This window comes from Pleurodeles waltl, chromosome 1_2 (assembly GCF_031143425.1).
Source record: "Pleurodeles waltl isolate 20211129_DDA chromosome 1_2, aPleWal1.hap1.20221129, whole genome shotgun sequence".
Lineage (NCBI taxonomy): Eukaryota > Metazoa > Chordata > Amphibia > Caudata > Salamandridae > Pleurodeles > Pleurodeles waltl.
In genome coordinates this window covers 1,291,602,404-1,291,618,679 of record NC_090437.1, presented here as the reverse complement: position 1 = coordinate 1,291,618,679, position 16,276 = coordinate 1,291,602,404, and positions in this window count along the sequence as shown.

Sequence of the window (16,276 nt, the reverse complement as noted above, 5' to 3'; positions counted from 1 at the left end):
TGCCAAGAGCGCTTTACTCATGTGGACTGAAGCGCTTTGCTCGTTGTGCTAAGGGGCGCTTTACTTCTGTGCTCCGAAGCGCTTTAATCGTCGCGCCGAGACTGCTTTACTCTGAAAACTGAGATCGCTTTGCTCGTTGTGCTAAGGGGCGCTTTACCTTTAAGAAGTAACGGCTCCCTTCAAGATTGGGCTCATCAAGACCTTACCGCTACGAGTACGACCTACTCATTTCTGAATTCACCATGGAAACAAGGATACTTCCGTTTGCCGTCCATCTGCCATGCAGGAAATCTGCTCTTCTTGAGAGGAACCCCCGACGAGGTCTGACTGCATCGAAGTCTTCAAAATAGTGAGCAATGTGCTTAGGTGTGGCTGGGCTTTATAGGCCTGCCACACCCCAAGATAGCCGCTGCCTCTAAAAACATGGGAATTGTAGTCCCTTCATAGAATAACACTGATAAGTGCATCTTCTGCACCAATGTCCTGAATCTGCAGCTACATGAGCTTTACCACAGGGCAGACGACGTTGGTAGCCACCTTTGGAACACAAGGGGGGTCACAAGTGGTGCGCATAAAGTACCGCAAATCCGCGCAACGGAGTTTCGCGTGGGACCTGGACCGCGCACAGCCTTATTCCTGACACACTCATACTCCTCAACCACTCAGCAGCTTTCAACATGGTCTCCCACAGCACACTGCGCACCAGAATCCACGACAAAGGAATCTGCGGAAGAGCCCTGTATGGATCCACTCCTTCCTCTCTTGAACAATGCAGCAGGTCAGACTCCCGCCCTATACCTCCATACCCACAGGAGTCAACTGCGGAGTCCCCCAAGGATCGTCACTGAGTCCCACACTGTTTTACGAATACATGGCCCTTCTTGCTGCCATCGTCAGAAGCCACGGTATGAACACGCAACTCATCATTTCCCTCACTGATGACCAGGACACGGCCAAAATGAACTTTCATGCAGGAATGGAAGCCTTCGCCACCTGGATGAGAGAAAGCTGCCTCAAGCTCAACTCTGAGAAGATGGAGCTCATTATCTTCAGAAACGCCACCTCAGGTTGGGACGACTCCTGGTGGCCCACATCCCTCAGCACCCCCCCTACGCCGTCCAAGCATGCCCGCATCTTAGGAATCATCCTCGACTCCTCCCTATCCATGACCTGCCATGTAAATTCTATTGCCTCCTCCTGCTGGCACACACTCTGCAAACTCCGGAAGATCTTCAGGTGGATCCCAGCAGACTGTCACAGAACAGTCACACACGTCATAGTTACGAGCAAGCTCGACTACAGCAACGCCCTCAACACTGGCACCTCAACTAGGAACATCAAAAAACTTCAACTCATCCAGAACGCCGCCACCAGACTCATTCTGGACCTCCTTTGCTGAGAACACATCTCTCTACACCTGAGGACTCTCCACTGGCTACCGGTCAAGAAGCAAATCACCTTCAAGCTTCTCACCCACACGTACAAGGCCATACACAACGCAGGACCAGCCTACTTGAACCACCGCGTCTCCTTCCACACCCCCACCAGATCTCTCCGCTCCACCCAGATGGCCCTGGCCAACATCCCTCACATCGGCAAAACCACTGCTGGAGCCAGTTGCTCACCATCTTCAGGAAGAACCTCAAGATGGGGCTCTTTGGATGAGGCCCCTCCCCGCCCCCCAGTGGCTTGAGACCCTCACGGGTGAGTAGCAACGCTTTACAAATACTGATTGATTGATTATTTGCCCACTCACCCAAAAGGGTGGGCATCTCCTATGCCGCAGGCACCTCTATCCCAGCCCCTGTTACCCATGCTGCCCTGTCTGAGGAGACTACTGACCTCCTGAGGAGCATCTCTGTGGGTCAGACTGACACTGTAAATGCCATCCATGGGTTGGCCAGCCAATATCAGCAGAACAATGCTTTCCTGGAAGGCATTCATAGTGCCATGTCTGGTCTACAGAGATGTTTTTAGGCTCCTGCCTCCTCACTGATGGAAACCAGTCACCCCCCAGATTCCATCCCCATCCACCTACCTCTTCTAAATCCAAGTACCACATTCCCCTACCTATCCCAAGCACACATACAGATTTTCACGCACCTATCTCAACACACAAAAGCAGCACACATAGACACAAACACCACAAAACACAATGGCATGCAAGCACTCAACATACACCCATGCACACAACATCAGCCACCACTTCCCCAGACACCGCCACAACTCCCACAGGCACACACACCACATCGAGCATACCCACAGGCACCACCACAACAGGAAGTGACACACCCACCATATCTGTAGACACCACCCCAACAGACACACACTTCCACCACTCCCACATCACCTCCACCTCCCAGCCCTCAAGATATGCAAACACTCACACTCACACACAGAATAGACACCACCCAAACATAACCATACCTCACACACACACACACCCAAGACATCAACACTGACACACCATACAACTACTCCCTCAACCTTCAAATCCCCAACTCCTTCTGATGACCGCCCATGTGTGCCCAATGAATTGTTTTAACTTGCCTATTCCTCTGCTCCCACCACCCCGTCCCAAACCCAAGAGTCTCAACCCACATCCCAACTCATCCATTCCACATCCAATTCCTCTCCTCTCACATCGGCCCCCCATCCTGCAAGTACCCATACCCCTCCCCCAAAGAAGAAGATCACCCCTCCTAAGAAAAAGTCCACTCCTCTCATACCCAAACCCACCCATCCCCCAAAGGATGAATCATGAGGTTCCTGCCTGCCGACTTGATGCACCTGATGGTGGCTGATTCCCTGGCAGTAATAGGAGTCAAGTGTAGGCACAGTACTGTGCATTGAAAAACTGCTGGACTGGCCAATGGTATTTGACATTTTGCATTTGATTCAAAATAAACCCAAACAGTTGTTATTTTGGGCACACATTATTTTTTAAACATCTTTTTATTATTTTCACGAGTTTTCACAGATTACATTATACATCATCACAGTAAAGCAGTTAGGAATACAGTACATATAGTTGTTAGGCTGGCAGTGAAATATGACATTGTATACCCTACATACAGAGCTTTACAGGCAGCATAGTACAATTGTTTTCAAATCTGTGACTCTATACGTATCTATCTTGCATGGTATGAAACGTTTAACCATCTTGTTCTTTCTTCTGTTTGTTTTTAATTTTTAACTTTAACTTTTATCTTAGCTTGATATCACGGCTCTATAGGGGGGCATTGACAGCTGCATTTCAATTGATAACTGTATCCAGTTGTACATCTTAAGACGGTATAACATATGTTCATTTTGGGGTCCTATACCGTCATTCAGATCAGCCGTTCTTACTTCAATTATATTATGGTGCTTGGGGGGGCATCCTGGTATCAGTTTTTAAATTTATTTTACCATTGTAAATGAGTATAGACACTTCTATATATTAACCTGGATCCCCTCCGTTCCGCATGTTGTTACAAATATATCTAATAATTCATCCCAATCCTCAGATAAGGGGTAACTTCTCAGTCCCTTACTCTCCTCGCTTTTAAGGGCTATACTTTCTGCTTTTCCCCAGTCTACCACTTCTACACACCATTGCGTCACTTGGGGGGGCGTCGTGGCCTTCCAACGTTTGGTTAGTAGGCGTTTTGCCAGGATCAGTGCTAAGTTTATTAGACGTGAGAGTGCTTTCCTTTTCCTCAAGCGTGGGAATAGTCCCAGCACACAAACTTCTATTGTCTGGCATACTGTGTTCCCTGTTGTTTTCTCTAGTATCGTTTTCACCCCATTCCAATACTGCGCAATGGTAGGGCAATTCCAGAGCATGTGTATTAGCTCTGCCTCTTCAGCACCACATCTAGGACATCTTGATGATGTTTCGGGGTATAGTAAGTGTAACTTGTGTTGTGTGTAACTATGTAGTATGGCATACTGTATAAATTTGAATCTTGTGTTGCGTGGTATTTGACTAGGATACTTTATTATTGCCTCCCAATCATCCTCGTATAGGTCTTTGCCAATATCCGTCTCCCATTTATCTTTTAGTTGTGTCATGGGTAGTGATAAATGAGTCCTGAGCCCTTGATAGAGCCATTTAATTAAGTGTTTTCCGTGCCCTATTGTGTATATAATACTTACAAGTTCATGTGTAGGGGGTTCTATACCGTCTGGGTCCAGTATTTTTTATATAGTGTAGTAGAGTGGCATGAAGAAAGAAGAGCGATGATGACAGGTTATGTTTGTGTGTGAAGTCCGTGTGTGCTAGTAGGTGTTGGTCTTTAAACAGTGACCCAACTGTATCTACACACTCCTGTGTCCATTTTTGGATTTGACGTTGAGTCAGTGTGCCTGTATTCACTGGTAATCCCAATAGTGGAATATTAGGGGAGTACGGGGTTGTCTTAGCTGTGTATTTGAGTGATAATTTCCAGTATTGCAAGGCTACTCGTAGTAAAAGTGTTATTCTCTCTGGAGTTTGAGAGCCGGGACATAACAAGGAGTGTATGCTACCTTTATCCAACATTGTTTGGGTGTACTCTATTTCCTGCAAGTTTCGTCCGGCCAACCAAAATGCTAGCCACTGTAGTTGGCTTGCCACACAGTAGGCCTTGAAGTCTGGTGCACCCATGCCTCCCTGACCCACCAGCATCTGCAGTCTGGCTAGGCCAATACGGCGTCTTCCCCTTCCACAAATCAGTTCAAGCAGCATCGAGTAGAGTGTCTTAAAGTATATCTCTGGTATCTTCACCGGCAAGTTCGTAGGGTAATATAGCAAGCGGGACTACATCACCATCTTGACCAGAGCTGGTCTACCTGAAATTGATAATGGTAGTGATGTCCAAAACTGGATCTGTGACCTAAGTGAAGCTATCGCCTTTTGTAGGTTGCCTTCTAAGAGATCTTTTGGGGTACGATAAATTTGTATACCAAGGTACCGAAATATGTCTACAGCCATTTGTAATTGTTTATCACCGAATGGCACTGCGTTTCTCGGATCTGGACCAGAAAGGGAGAACGCTATTGATTTTTCAAAGTTTATGGCCAGTCCTGATAATGGTGTAAATTCTTGAAATATTTGCGCAATAGAGTTCAGATTTTGCCATAGATCTTTTACATATAAAATAATGTTGTCAGCATATAATGACACAGTGTGTTTTGTTCTAGATGTATCTATTCCCCAGTCTGCGCTACCCTGCCTTAATCGGTGGGCTAGTGGCTCTATCGCCAGGACAAACAGTAGGTGGGATAATGGGCATCCTTGCCTGGTCCCCCTGTATACGTGGTAGGCATCAGAAACGTTCTGTCCTGTGCTTACCCTTGCCGTTGGTGAAGCATATAACAGACGGACCCAGAGTGTGTAGTCGTGAGGGACCCCAAATTTCTCCAATATTTTTCACATATATTCCCAACTCAGGGAGTCAAACGCCTGCCGAAGGTCCAGTGAGAGACACCCCGCTTGTGGGTATCGTCCCCTGGCAGCGTCCATTACATGATACAGTCGGCGGATGTTTATGGAGGTGTTCCGGGACGGGACGAATCTGCATTGATCCGTGTGTATTAGGCTGTCTATAAAATTGAGTAGTCTTTGCGCTAATATTTTTGCTAGTATTTTATATTTTGTATTTAGTAAAGACAAGGGTCTATAGGATGAGATTTCTGTTGTGGTTTTTCCAGGTTTTAATAGTGAGGTAACTATTGCATGTTTCGTGGTATCTGGGAGAGCTCCATTTTGTAATGAGGCATAGTATAGTTTTGTCAACTGTGGGGCAAGCTGTGAGCAATAAAGGGAGTAAAATTCAGACGGTAGTCCATCCGAACCTGGTTTTTTGTTACGTGCCATGCTTTTAATAGTCTCCCGTATCTCGTCTTGCGTTAACTGCGCGCTTAATTGCAGTCTAGCCTCTTCGTTAAGTGTCGGTAGTGTAATGTCAGCCAGAAAGGAGTCAATCTTAGCTTGATTTAGTACTGGGGGGCCTAGTATAATGTAGTGTAATAGTCACTGAATGCTGCATTTATCTCCAGTTGTGTAGTTATATTATATCGTTGTGGTGTGATAATTTGGAGAATGGGAGTGAGGGAGGGCTCTGCTTTTATTAGATGTGCCAGTAGTGACCCTGCTTTGTCCCCTTCACTATGAGTATGTTCTCTATATTTAGCATAGTCTATTTTTCATAGTCTTTCAATGAGTTCTGTATGTTCGGCCCTCGTTTCATGTAGTTGCTGAGCCTTAGAGGGTTGTAGTATAATTTCTTTTTCTAGCGAGTGCAGTCTGTTATCTACTTGCAGTAGCTCCCTTGTTAATACTTTCCGCACTCCCGCTGCTGCTCCCATCACTGCTCCTCTTATTACTACCTTGAATGCTTCCCATTCTAGCAATGGGGAGGATGCTGAGCCATTGTTTACGGCAAAGAAGTTTGTGATCGTTTGGGATATTTGGGGGCATATTTATACTCCGTTTGCGCCAGAATTGCATCGTTTTTTTTTACGCAATTCCGACGCAAAACTAACTCCATATTTATACTTTGGCGTTAGACGCGTCTAGCGCCAAAGTCCATGGAGTTAGCGTAATTTTTTTGCGTGGACACCTACTTTGCGTTAATTATATGCAAGGTAGGCGTTCCCGTCTAAAAAATCGACTCCGAGGCATGCGCGTCGGATTTATACTCCTGGGCAAAATTCACGCCCGGGAGTGGGCGGGTCAAAAAAAATGACGTACGGCCGCTTTTGCGCCGTTTTTTAGCGCCTGCAAAAGGCAGGCGTTAAGGGACCTGTGGGCTCTGAAGGAGCCCAGAGGTGCCCTCCCATGCCCCCAGGGACCCCCCCTGTCACCCTTGGCCACCCCAGGAGGACACCCAAGGCTGGAGGGACCCATCCCAGGGACATTAAGGTAAGTTCAGGTAAGTCATTTTTTAAATTTTTTTTGTGGCATAGGGGGGCCTGATTTGTGCCCCCCTACATGCCACTATGCCCAATGACCATGCCCAGGGGACATAAGTCCCCTGGGCATGGCCATTGGGCAAGGGGGCATGACTCCTGTCTTTGCTAAGACAGGAGTCAATTCTATGGGGGTTGGGAGTGAAAAAAAATGGCGCAAATCGGGTTGAGGCGAAAAAATTGCCTCAACCTGACTTGCCCCATTTCTTGACGCCCAAGCCCCATATCCCCCTACGCCGGCGCTGCCTGGTGTACGTCGTTTTTATTTAACGCACACCAGACGGCGCCGGCGGCTAACGCCGGCTAACGTCATTCAATAAATACGGCGCCCGCATGGCGCTTCAGAATGGCGTTAGCCGGCGCATAATTTTTTTGACGCAAAACTGCGTTAGCGCAGTTTTGCGTCAAAAAGTATAAATATGGGCCTCGGTCTTTTAAAATAACATCTTCTCATATTGATGGTTGTAGACGCCATGTGGGGATCGGTGTAGACCGCCGGCCCCATAATAGTGTCAGCTCTAAGGGATTATGGTCTGATAATGTTTTCCCAAGATATGTGACCTGAGATATCTGTGTTTGCAGTGATGTAGTACATACAACGCGGTCTAGTCTCATGTACACTTTGTGTGGGTGTGAGTAGAAGGAGTACTCTCTCATACCTACGTTTCTAGCTCGCCAAATGTCTGATAGTGACCAGCCTTGTAGCCAATTGCGCAATGCATCTGCCTGTCGCTGTGCGGCTAGTGGTATGAGGTCCTCCGGAAGAGTGTGGAGTACTCAAATCTCAACTGTGTTTTTTTGTCCTTCCTGGTTTCTTCCAGGGAGCTTGGCCACAGGATATATTTTAGTGTCCACGTATACACATGGGATCCCCACTTTCCTATCAGGGATAATCTGAGACAGGAATACTAGCTTGTCTTTAATTACGTACTGTCGGCAGCCTGAATCCAAAAGCACTTTTACCAACATATCATTGACTCGTAAACTTACATTGAAGCTGGGTCCCATTTCTAGAACGTGGCAGACATCCATTGACTCTTCTTTGGGTTTCTGTTTTTTACAGAACCTAGCTATGTGTCCCCTTTCTCCACACTCTTAGCACTGAAGCTTGCTGTTGAAAGCGGATTCATGCTTTTGGGGCCTAGATTTTGGCAGGACCAATGTCGTCTAATATGGTTTCCTTTCAGTTTTGTTGGTGGGGCGGATGAGTAGCCCCACTTCTTTTTTCCGACTTCACAGTAGATATGCGGTTTTGGACATGGAAAAATTTAGTTGTCATTTCTACGGCTTGGTCCTGCATGCTGACATAACCATTTCTGTGTATGACATGGCAACTCTTCTGGATATTGTTCTAGGTACATTTCTCCCATGATCTCCTCCTTGTTGGGTTCAACATGTTTTAACCACCGATCAGCTCCATTATTCATCTTAAAAAAGGGTCTTAGGGATATCCCCATAAGGGGTGGTCCCATCTGTATTTGCTGACTGGTACGTTGCCTGGGCTTCTCCTGTCAAGAGAGGAGTGAGCTAAAAGGGCCATCACTCTGCTGGCCAGGAACTAGCCCTTGCAGCACGCTTAAAATTTAACAAAAAGGCCACAGGATATTTTTGTAAAGGCACTGTGAAGTACTTTTGTCTTGTGCCAGATGTTAACTGAAACTGTCCTTCACTCATCTTAGTCAAGTGTTCTCCTTGAGCCTTGATGGCATTTGTAAACATTGTATGGTGGTGATCTTTAGCTTTTAGATGGCGTTATAGGGCCCATTGTAGCTTACACTGGCTCTCCATTAGCTTGTATATCACTTCTCAATCTTGTGTCAGATGACTTTTGCCTGCATTCGCCACCACTTGTCAGCGTTATGAGTAGCATCTTATTCTAATATTCAGATGAAGCTCTAGAAACTTGTAGTTCACTTAACATCAGTGATTTATTTATGCAGTAGGGTCAGTAAGGAGCTCAGTCAGGTGAGGTAACTTTGCTTCTTCTGCTTCGGTCTTTCCTCGCCGGGACAATACTGTTGGACTGGTGCCCTTGGTAGTAACAGGAAAATGGCAGGTAAGTACTTTGTTCCGGTGGTTGATTCACTCAAAGAGCTGTTACTGCCCAGTGCACATGTGTCAGGGTGCTATGGAGGTATAAAACGTGTTTTCCAGTGTACCTCGTACAGGAGTTATGGAGGAAGAGAAAGCGCTCTCTAGTGTACCTCACACAGGGATTCAAATCCCACTACAAAGAGAATCCTTGTGCGTCCCCATGAATAGCACTATTGCCCTGTTGAGGAACTGGACAACTAGCTCCATTCATAGACTGCCCAATCACCCATGCAGTGAAAATCATAAGAGTGGGATAAGAAATTAGACAAACCCCACAAAATCTTAAATGATGCAATAACGACTCAATGCTGTGGACACCTGCTTTATCTCTATGGTTCAGAGCAGAGATTGTTTCCCCTTTCCCCAAGCCGGTACCCTTGCACACCCCTGGGCTGGACTGTTTCCATGGGGGACAAGGTCAAGACTGGTTTGCATATGGCTGGGTCCAAACTGGGGTGGCATGGTGAGCAAAAGAACAATGGATTTAACCCAGATCTGTGACTGGGAGTGAGTGTCTAAAAAGTTTCAACACTCGGCCCATCATCTTGTTGAGTTGCAATTTTTTAAATACATTGCACCCTGGCCTTTGGGCTATTCAGGGCATACCGTGGAATAAAAAGGAAGGTTTGGGCCTAGCAAAAGATTTATTTTGCCAGGTCAACGTGCCAGTTTAGAACTGCACATGTAGGAACCAGTGGCAGGACTGAGACATGTTTAAAGAGCTATGTAAGTAGGTGGCACAACCAGTGCTGCAGACCACTAGTAGCATTTAATTTACCGACCCTGGGCACAGGTAGTGCCACTTTACTAGGGACATGCAAATAAAGTAAATATGACAATTAGGTATAAGCAAATTTGACCATGTTTTAGGGGAAGAGCACAAACACAGGTTGGCAGGGGTAAAGTGAGAAGCATTATAAATCCAGCAAAACCAACGCAGAAAAATAGGAGGCTTAAAGGTAAAAAGTTAGAAATGAAAACTGTGCCAAGGATGCCAGGTCTAACACACGCCATTTAAATTATGATTGTAAAGGGTGTGGTAATTATTGTATCCCCAGCCAGGCCACTAGTAATGAGGGCCTAAAAAATAAAATGGAATAATGGCAGCCCCAGTGCATTCCAAAGGGGGGTTGGAACCTTCTCTATACGTATAAATAATTATTTCCTTGGGCCTAACTGAGCAAAATTCATAATTTTCCACTACGGTCTACAGCAAAATCTGTGACTATGGTTTCATTGATTTTACTAAAAAGTCAGTTACTAAAAAGTTTCCTTTTTCTTCTAAGAAACCTATTTATCTGGTCCTTTTACAGTGATAGAAAGTTTTCCAAAAATAACAAATCTCATGGGGTTTGTAACGTTTTACATAGAGTTGTTGTCCTACAATTTGCACCTGTGAAAAATTGGGTTGTTAGTTGACTGGGGTGTGAGCCCTGGTCAAGCAGCATCCACAATCCCCTGCAGGCTGAACCACAAAAAGTCACTGATTTAACCTGTGCTTAACCCTGGGTAGATTGGTAACACAAACCCAATAAAAATCCCAAGCCAATCTAGAAAAATAGAGAACGTTTTATAAAGTATTTGACACCACAACCACGAAAATCCAATTAGTAGAACCAGAGTTCTGAATTTGTAAAGTTTAAGGTTCAAAATAGCGAGTCCTCAGTTTTGGAAAATGGTCATTAATATAGACCTCTTTGGGGTTCAAGGCTCACTCATGCTGGGTCCAGGTGCTGGTTTAAGATGGTGGGAGCCTGTTATGTCCCTGTGGCTCAGAACAGGAGACCAGCTAAACTACCCCTTGGAGTCACTTCTGAAGTCCTGGGTGCAGGTGGTGATGCAGGGTTCTACAGCAGGACTTGCCTCTGAAAGTTCCAAGCAGGCTCTATGCAGCAAAGCAGTCCTTCCAGGTACACCAGCAGTCTGGCCGAGTGCACATCAGGACACAGCAGTAGGCAGTCCTCTGGCTGTCCTTCCGCAGGTCCAGTAGTGAACTTAAAAGTGGTCCAGAGAGCCCTTTTTTTACCCCCAGGTGCCCTGCTCCTTGAAGTTGAAATTTCCAGAAGGGTTTTCTGAAGTTCCAGAAATGTCCTTCCTCCCCTGGCTCCTACCTGGCTGCACTGACCATACAGGGTTGTTAAGCCTATTGTGTGGTGGCAGAGCCAAGCCTATTGAGTTGCAATAGGGGCTGTGCTTAGCTCAAGCCCCCTTCCCCAATTAAATCAGTTATTGGCCCATTCAGAATCTGCTAATCCCTCTATTGTGTGACTGTCTGGGGTGAATTCACAAAGTCCCAACTGCCAGTTACACCCAGTCATGTGACCTAAGGCAGGTTACAGGCACAGAGGGCTAAGGGCAGGAAAATGCCAACATTTTAAAAGTATAAGAAAAAGAACACCTGAACTAACACCATTATGGATTGTTTTTGATTGCAGGATGCATTTTTGAATGATTGAACTTAATTCAATGCGGGTATGGGAAGATGGTCATTTGTTGTCTTATCAACAGTCCATGTGTTGTGTTACTGTTTAATGTTGTTCTAAAATATTTGTGTCGGTCAAGTCATTGGTAGCACAGTGGTTGAGTTATCTAAATTATTTGTGTGTGGAGTCTTGTTGTCGCTCTGAAATGGATGACATGTCTTCTTTTTATAAATAAAAACTAACAGAGTAGAAACATTAAAAAATTGAAGTTCTCAAAAAGAAAAATTTGGCCGCAATAAAACTTGATGTTGCATCTTGCAATTGAAAATAGTTCTTCATGATGTCAGTGCATGTGTTCTTTTTCTTACAATATAGAGGCCTAACCTCACTGACCTATAAAAGGCCAAACCCCTAGTTTTATTTCACAACTTTTTAAAAGTGCCATTTTCAAACTTGTGATAGTAAATCCAATTTTACCATTAAAGAACGTTTATCACTACAAGTTCATATCTACCACCTCTGGTTTTAGGAATTACAATTTATTAGTTTTAATGAGGAATCCCCAATGTTACCTTATGGGAGGGGGTTGGCCTCTCAGTAGTGAGAAAACAAATTTGGTAGTTTTTCGGTACTAGGACATGTAGTACTAACAAGTACCAGTCCTTCTTTTTAATTACATAGACCCTGCCTATGTGGGCTACTTAGGGCCTAGCTTAGGAATGATTTATATATAATAAAAGGAGGGGCTTGGCAAAGGGTTTTAAACACTACGTTGACATGGTAGTGGGCCACTGCCTTCAGGCTACAATGGCAGGCCAGGCCTGGGACAAGTTTTCAGGTGCTATGTAAGTGAGTGGCAAAATAAGTTCTGCAGACCCACTGGTAGCATTTAATGTACACCCCTCTACAAGGGACTTACATGTAAATTAAATATGCCAATCAGGTACATGCCAATTAAATGATGTTTAGGGGAGTGAGCACATGCACTTCAGCACTTGTTAGCAGTGGTGAAGTGCACAAGAGTCCTGACTCTAACAAGCAAAAATCCAGAAGAAAGTGGGAGGAGGAAGGCAAAAGGTTTTGGGGGTGACACTGTAGAGAGGGCAATTTCCAAACAGTACTCATGGCACATGCATGAACGTGTAAAAATTCATATGTTATTTCAGTAGTGCAAATCCAGCCAAAAGGTAGTCAAATGCTTACATGGTCAAAGGCAAGTTTAAAGTCAGCAAGTAACAGGTAGGAAAGCTGAATGTGGAAGGTTAATGAGTTGTGAGGTAATGTTCTCTAGAAAGGTGAGTCTTTAACTCTTTCCTAAATTGGTGCAGCACTGGGACAATCCTGGTGGACACTGAGATGCTCTTCAATATATTGGTGTATAGATGGAAACAGCATGTTGTCCTGTTTTTTTAGGTCTGCAGTCTGATAATGTCCTGACAGAGGGTGAGCAAAATACCACTATAGATGGTTAGCTTCTCTGCAGGTTTGTGTTGGTTTTGTAAATGATGCAGCTGTTTTGAAGATGGTACAGGCCTGCAAAGGGAGCCAATGGATATCCACCAGGATAGGGGTTATTGGATCGTATTTCTTCAGACCCTACATGCTGCATGTTGGGTGGTCCTAAGGGGTGCCGGTGTGGAGTCCGGGAGGCAATGGATCAGGGCATTATCACCATCTAGATGCAAGAGTGTGAGAGCTTGAACAGCAATTCTGTAGTCACTTTTTGGAAGAAACAACTTGACTTTCTCTAGAAGCGAGAGTTGATACAAGGCATATTTGTTGTTTGGCAATATGTTCCTTGAAGAAAAAGTTGGTGTTCAAGATGAATCTAAGCGATTTTGCATTTGGTGAGAACTGGGGTTAAAAGCCATGAAGGTTTATGTTGTTGAGCCACGTCTGTACTGTATTGTGTTGTTCTTTGCAAATAACAAGAATTTCGCCCTGGTTGGGTTGAGCTTCAGGTAGGTGCTGTGCATCTAGGTCTGGATGATGTGCCAGCACTGTGTGAGGCATTGGATGTCTGAAGCAGAGGAGACTTTCAAGTAGAGTTGTGTTTCATCGACATATTGGTGAACCTTGGTGCTGTTATCTGTGAGTACGCACCAAGCGTCTCCATGTTCAGTGGGGACAAAACTTTAGAGAATTTGCAATCGATTTTTTAAATATGACAGAGTAGTTCTGTGCATGTGCTAATGCAATGCAGCTAACATTCATTCTTCTGCACTCCTCATGATCAGTCCTAAGTGGCTGGGTGGCAAATGGGTGGCATTTGCTCACCGTGTCTATAGAAACCAGTGCCCTATTTGCAGGCCCATCATTTTGTGCAAACAGTCTGAGGACTGCACGCAGTTGACAGGCATCAGTGGAGAGTTTAAGTAACAGGTTCTGAAAGAATGAATATGCTGAAGTCACTCACATTCAGCTTTGCCTCTCAGTCTGCTCGCGTGAGAGCAGGGAGAGTAGCTGATGTGCTGTGACACTTCGGCGCTTGGAGATAACAGTGCCACGAGACACGATTAGCCTAAGGTTTGCAGGAAACCTGAAGGTACTACGTCATGTATGTTGATGATTTTAGCATTTGTTAATTGAATCTGTGAGCCCGGTGTGTTCAGGGCAAGCGTAGACAGGGGCGTAGCTTGGACAGTAAGATTTGGATTATGGGTAAACTACAGATTCCCCCACAATCATGCTGACACATAATGTTAAAATATATTATATGACAAGCGTGGCGCAGGTTAGGGGCTTAAAGGGCAGACAGTGTAGGGTGACAAGACTTCCCGGATTTCCCCAGACAGTCCCGGTTTTCAGAGGACTGTCCCCATGTCCTGACACTTTTGTTCATTTTGAATAAATGTCTCTGTTTTTGGGGCAAAGGTCAGGTCAACCCATGAACGCTTTTGTTAATTTTAAATACATGTCCCAGTTATTGGGACAAAGGTCAGGTCAACCTGCGAGTCAGAAGGGAAAGGTGTGCTCTCCTCTAGAGTCTTAAATAGTTGAAGAAGTAATGTATTGGTTTCTGCCCGTCTGCTGCTGCTTGCTCCCTTATCTGTGTGTGTGTGTGTGTGTATGGGTGTATATATATATATATATATATATACACACATACACACACACACATTTACAGGACAGGGCAGATATAAAAGGGATGCTAATTGATGTAGTCCTACTTTTATGTCTGAACTACCCTGTTTTTTTCTTTTCAAAATCTGGTTACCCTAAGTGATGGAAAGGGAGAGGAATGGGGATTGGTAGGGGCTCCAAGTGGGAGGAAACACATTATTTTGTGAAATAACCAACATTTTCTGTTTTTCCAAACAGTGAGAGGGAAGGAATGTTTGTGCGTTTTCTGTCTGTGTGTACAAATCTTTGGTGAAATCCGACAAACATATTTCCATACCTAACTGAAAGCACTTGCACCCAACTGTAGGAGGCTGGACTGGCTTGTAGTGAGTACCTAGGGGTACTTACACCTTGCACCAGGCCCAGTTATCCCTTATTAGTGTATAGGGTGTCTAGCAGCTTAGGCTGATAGATAATGGTAGCTTAGCAGAGCAGCTTAGGCTGAACTAGGAGACGTGTGAAGCTACTACAGTACCACTTAGTGTCATATGCACAATATCATAAGAAAACACAATACACAGTTATACTAAAAATAAAGGTACTTTATTTTTATGACAATATGCCAAAGTATCTTAGAGTGTACCCTCAGTGAGAGGATAGGAAATATACACAAGATATATATACACAATAGCAAAAATATGCAGTATAGTCTTAGAAAACAGTGCAAACAATGTATAGTTACAATAGGATGCAATGGGGAAACATAGGGATAGGGGCAACACAAACCATATACTCCAAAAGTGGAATGCGAACCACGAATGGACCCCAAACCTATGTGACCTTGTAGAGGGTCGCTGGGACTATTAGAAAATAGTGAGAGTTAGAAAAATAACCCTCCCCAAGACCCTGAAAAGTGAGTGCAAAGTGCACTAAAGTTCCCCTAAGGACAAAGAAGTCGTGTTAGAGGAATAATGCAGGAAAGACACAAACCAACAATGCAACAACTGTAGATTTCCAATCTAGGGTACCTGTGGAACAAGGGGACCAAGTCCAAAAGTCACAAGCAAGTCGGAGATGGGCAGATGCCCAGGAAATGCCAGCTGCGGGTGCAAAGAAGCTTCTACTGGACAGAAGAAGCTGAGGTTTCTGAAGGAACGAAAAGGGCTAGAGGCTTTCCCTTTGGTGGACGGATCCCTTTCGCCGTGGAGAGTCGTGCAGAAGTGTTTTCCCGCCGAAAGAACGCCAACAAGCCTTGCTAGCTGCAAATCGTGCAGTTAGCGTTTTTGGACGCTGCTGTGGCCCTGGAGGGACCAGGAGGTCGCAAATTAGACCAGGAGAGAGAGGGCACGTCGAGCAAGACAAGGAGCCCTCTCAGCAGCAGGTAGCACCCGGAGAAGTGCCAGAAACAGGCACTACAAGGATGCGTGAAATGGTGCTCACCCGAAGTCGCACAAAGAAGTCCCACGTCACCGGAGAACAACTTAGGAGGTCGTGCAATGCAGGTTAGAGTGCCGTGGACCCAGGCTGGACTGTGCACAAAGGATTTCCGCCGGAAGTGCACGGAGGCCGGAGTAGCTGCAAAAGTCGCGGTTCCCAGCAATGCAGTCTAGCGAGGTGAGGCAAGGACTTACCTCCACCAAACTTGGACTGAAGAGTCACTGGACTGTGGGGGCCACTTGGACAGAGTTGCTGGATTCGAGGGACCTCGCTCGTCGTGCTGAGAGGAGACCCAAGGGACTGGTAATGCAGCTTTTTGGTGC